At 43.9% G+C, this 5,275-nt stretch overlaps 1 protein-coding gene across 1 annotated transcript in view; it reads left to right on the top strand.

Moving 5' to 3' along the window:
* Positions 1-5,275, top strand: part of LOC118416460 — a 17,686-nt gene that overhangs the window by 5,692 nt on the left and 6,719 nt on the right. The gene's annotated exons all lie outside the window — the stretch shown is intronic.

The following is a 5,275-nucleotide window of genomic DNA, read 5'->3' on the forward strand; positions in this document are numbered from 1 at the left end:
TTTGGGGGGGGGGGTTTTTTTTTTTATTGGGGTGGTTCTGTGGGGGGGGGGGGGGGGGCAAAAGTGGCGAAAATTAAGGAGGGGCGAAAATATTCTGAACTTCTGATACTATTACACAGGCAATTTTCTTATTATGACATTATCTTTGACTTTGGTTATAGTCCGAATTGTCAGTCGATCGATCCTTCAATCGATTGCAACACGTGCAAACAAGATCTAAAACAGTACATGTACAAAACTTCAAGACTTGCATCAAGAACTTCCCATAACAATAATAGAGAGATTTAAAGCATTAAAAATTAAGGACTTAAATTGCTACTGCAACTGACGGCTTCAATCTATATATGGTTTCATTCGGTCAATATTGACCATGGCAAAATCCTAATTGCTATCAGCCCTACAGTGTCGACTGTGGCTAAACAGCCCTATACGAGCATTGCATTCTCTGCCACATAGGGCACATCTGCAAGCTGACTCAGGTCTGTTGTAGAGTTCTTTTCGCAGGATCCGCTTTTCTTCAGCCATACGCATCAGTCTTGTTTCTCCTGATTTCTCATAAAGAAGATAACCATAACAATAATGTAGAATTCCAAAGAATTAAAGATTAAGGACTATGTGACATTATCTGACCGGTTCGGTCCATAAGAAGACGGATTATAGGATGCACAATATACAAGGTAATTACGTCCATAATCTTCTGTCTTTCCTCAATATAAACGAGGGACATGATAATAAAAAGTGTAGATTATCTTCAACAGTATGTTTGTACATAGTATTATTAGTACAGAGAAAAATATGGTTAATGTAGTTCTGAGCCTTCGTAGTTTTCAGGTCACGCTTCCGCATACCAAATGCATGCCCGATGGTACACCCTTGGGAAGGAGGCCCAAAGATCACGCCCCCCCCCCCCCCCCAAAAAAAACCCCTGAAACACCTGCTTTTCCCCTCCAGCTAAAATCGAACAGTCACGAGCCACCTCAAGTCCTGGTAAATAGCTAGAAGTGGCTTACGATGCACGTGAGGACAAAGCCGAAAACAAATGTCTACATGAACAACAGCGGGTGGAGCCAACAGGATCTACGTTTGATGATTTGATACCACCTTCAGCCAGACAGAACCTGGCTGACACATATGTTACATGTACTATGCAGTCTATACTATCCAGGTATGCACAATTGTGTACATAAGCCTAACCATGTCTTACTCCACAGATAGGGTAATTACAGACGGAAGCATGCGCTATACTACATCATATTTCATACATCATACTACTACATACAAGAGTAGCTCTCAGAGCATTGGCAGCGTCTTGGGCAGTTCAAACTTGGCGCTCTACCAATTACTCATAGCTCTTCTCCCCAGTCATTGGTCAATGCTACATTCAAATGAACTTCCATATATGGTGTAGTCACGTGTCCTATTCCTAAAATAGCCTAGTTACCTAGTAACATAAACATATGGTACAAATTCTCTACACGACTTTTATCTTATCTGTCTCAGTCTGTCCGGCAAAGTAAAAAGAATAGACTGGACATATTTTTTGAACGTGTTCGCCTTTTTCTTAGGCATTTTGGCATCAACAAAACTGGTACCTGTGAACTTGCTAATAAGGCTACCTAAGAATGATCATGAATGTCTTATGTTACGGTCACATTTCCCAACCGGAAGTTACCGGAATAAAAAAAAAATAAAGCTACATTTATGAAGGATAGACATCCAAATTAAAAAGTAAAGCTGTTTATGGTCGTTTATCAGTTCACAAATTATGGCCACTACCAAGGAGGTTAAAGAATCATTTCTTTAACCTCCTTGCCACTACTTATTTTCTTTGCATTTTGTGTGTTTTAGGCCCTCTACATACTTTTTATTTGTTCACGAGAGTTGCCCAATCGGACCCCGGGTTGGAACTGTTACCGTAAAACTACCCCCAGCTTGAGGAGCGAAAGTTGCCTGCTCGGTTCCCGTTTGGAAATGTAACCGTAACATCACCCTTATTTTTGAGGAGCTGTTGAAGATCTTGTTTGAGAGATTTATTAATTCTTTTGGCAAATCTTTTATCCAATATTATGTTGACCCTTTCACCTCACTTAGTATTAGGCCACAGTAAGTAGCTATTGTGGATGACATCAGCGCGAATACAATGTTTTGAATGGAATGAACAAGGAAGCTCCTTGGAATGAATGAGAGCCGATCTAAGTGACAAAAATTTTACTCATTGCGGCGCCCCTTTGTAATCAGTCCATCTGCATAATTCATCTCAGTTCGGGTAACGATGTTAGCCAGACCATGGCCACATGGGGTCGGCGTCTTTGTCTTGGTGATGTCGGAATTTCTTAGTAATCGGTGACATCCCTAATTGATCTGAGCCGAAATGCCGCCGTGCTAATCAATGCCAAAAACATCCCTTTGTTTATTACCGACAGAACTCTGTATGTGGCCCGGCCGCTGGCACGGCAAGGTGCCACGGTACCGCTAAAGCGGTCATTGCAGCAGCGCATCTCGTGGCGTATGCATCGCAGACTTTTCGCTCTAAAATTTCTCGAGTTTTCGCTTAAGTCTTTCCTCTAACCTTGTCGGACGATTTGAACACGCTTGTCCCTAGTTTCATCTTGCTGGCCAAGCCACCACGTATACGCCCCGTCGGCGGAAACCGCTTCCCGTTCAGCGGAGCCAGCGCGCCAAGACCCCGTAAACGTCGGCCCGTCCCTGGAGCCAGTCAGCTAGGTCTCCGTCGGTTCATTCCTCGGTACCGGTCAATCACGTCCCCGTTCCGGTGTCTCCCTACAGAGCCCTTGCGAGGCCCTTAACATAGGACACAACTTTCGCGGTCTCAAGCCGGATTTCCTCCGAACTTGTTCGTACGTACCCGGCGGCATTGCTTGGACAGTGCTTTGACAACTTACTCCCAGACTGTTGACTTCCTGACCCTTCTTGACCCGTCTTCAGCTTAGAGAGGCGAACATCCGGTCAACACCGATCAACTAGCCGAACCTTTCTTCAGTGACCGAACTCAACTCCACGGTGAGCTGCCATATTGTTGTATCTTGTTACAAACTTGTCCTTCTGATACTTCAACTACGAACATTGCCGTTACCAGACACTCTTTTGTATCCCGACAGAAGTCATTTGTTCGGCGTCGTACTATGACAGCCTCCGACGAGCAATTTGTCCTAATTTTTGGGTATCTATTACGTAGACATTCAGTTTCATGGCGTGCCGGGTTGCACCATCCCAAAATATTACGCTAGTGTGCTTCCTATTCTGCAGCAAACCAGTCCTCACATTGTGTACGTAGAGCTAGGGCACAACGATATATGTAGACGCCAATGGGCTCCAGAAACCATAGCTCGTGATTTAGTAGCTTTGGCACGCAAAATCTCTGAAATCCATTCAGTTCGACAGGCGATTCTAGTTGAACCAATCTGGCGATTGAAATCCCCCTGTAACATGCCGGACTTCCACTCACGCATCCATGATTTCCGTACCGAGTTTCGCCCCCTCGTCGACGCTACCCCATCCGTTCACAGATGGTACCACGCAAAGCTGTGGCAGAAAAACCCTAACTATTTCGTTTCTGAACGGTATTTTTCTGAGCCATTCTCTTCAAATTGTTCTTAATTGAAGGCTTGTTTTGTTAACTTTTTTTCAATTGCTTCAATCGCCAGTTGGCTTCACATTTGGTGTATTTTTAGCCCCGGACAGAAATGTTCCAGTCAACATGACGACGACCTTGGACTGTTTCAAAAGAAACATGGACTGGTTCGACTGACATGGACTTGCAAAATGGAGACAAATGGCCGCATGCTGAGGATTCGAGTAACTAATCGCCTATGAGATTATGTATGAATTTCTCCTCAGGTGAGTATGCCCGTTGTGCTGCTCTGGTTTAAGTCGACTTAGTTATGTTTAGTTAAGTTAAGTGAAAGGTTATGTTGAACGGGAAGACAACGACCTTAGTGATCTGACAGGAAATTTGTGGATTCTTGTGTCTGGCTCCCAGTCATTTGCTCTGCATACGTCCCCAGACTTGCGTCCTTGTCTAAAACTTCTGTGATGCCCACTCAACAGTCCTGTCATTTATGTTGTTATGGTTTATAACATTGCGTGCGCGTGTGTGTGTGTGTGTGTTCTCCCTCGATCCATTTACAGGCCGACCATACTTAACAAGAGCAATGATGACGATGTTCACTTGGACTCCACAACACCGCCACGCCACACACTGTGACTCTTTTTCTTTATTTGTGATATCTCAACATCAGCTCCTACAACATATCTTTAATAGCTGTGACGAGCACCCAAATAAACGTGCAACGACGATGACAAAGTTATGGGTGACTTTTGAATAAACCATTAGTGTCAGTATCAGTATATTCGTATAGTATATAAAACGGGCGATGTCATTTTTGTGTTCTCTCTCGATCCCAACAGACTAACCATACAGGACAAGAGCGACAACGACGAGATGTTCCTGACACCCACACCTGTGTCCATCAGGACGAAACAGTTCCATCACAAAGTCAGTCGGGTCCTTCCACTGCAAGTCACTGAGACGAGCTGTATCGCTGGAGGAGCCGGAATAGACGTCTGTGCACCTTATAAAGTCGGGAAGGAGCTACACATCACCCAGAACCGCACCGTCCACAGAAGGAAGACAACGAGAGGGCCTAAGAAATGCCAGAACAGTAGCAGATCTGGAGCAGCAAATCGATTGCACTGCCACAACCACAGAAAACCTAAAACTAGTTAGACAATTCACGGGCTGGTTTTGGCTGATTTATACCATGAATATGTATATATAATGTGTATATATTATAATAGTGGATTTTATATGTACAACAAAGAACCGTACATAATTTTCCCACAGCGACGACGGACCTAATCAAACCGGAGGTGTATGTACTAATGAAGAAAACCAACATAAGAATATGCAGAAGTGGCCATCGATCGCTGGGAGGAGCTAGAAGATACATTTGTGCGGCTTGAAAATTCTGAACAGAGGGGAGCCACACAACATCCAGAACAGCGCCATCTACAGAAGGAGGGCAACATGAGGGAAGTAGAGGCCAGTAGCAGAGCCAAGACGTACAGCCGATAGATTGCGATCATACTTGTACATGTATAGATAACCTGACATGACACCAGTTATAGAATTCACGGATTGACTGATTGATTGACTGTTTATATCACGAATATGTATTTTAGTGTATACATTGTAGTAGTTGATTTTATATGTATATGAATGGACCGTAGATGTATGGGCCACGTTTTGTGGTGT

Source organism: Branchiostoma floridae, chromosome 5 (assembly GCF_000003815.2).
Source record: "Branchiostoma floridae strain S238N-H82 chromosome 5, Bfl_VNyyK, whole genome shotgun sequence".
Taxonomy (NCBI): domain Eukaryota; kingdom Metazoa; phylum Chordata; class Leptocardii; order Amphioxiformes; family Branchiostomatidae; genus Branchiostoma; species Branchiostoma floridae.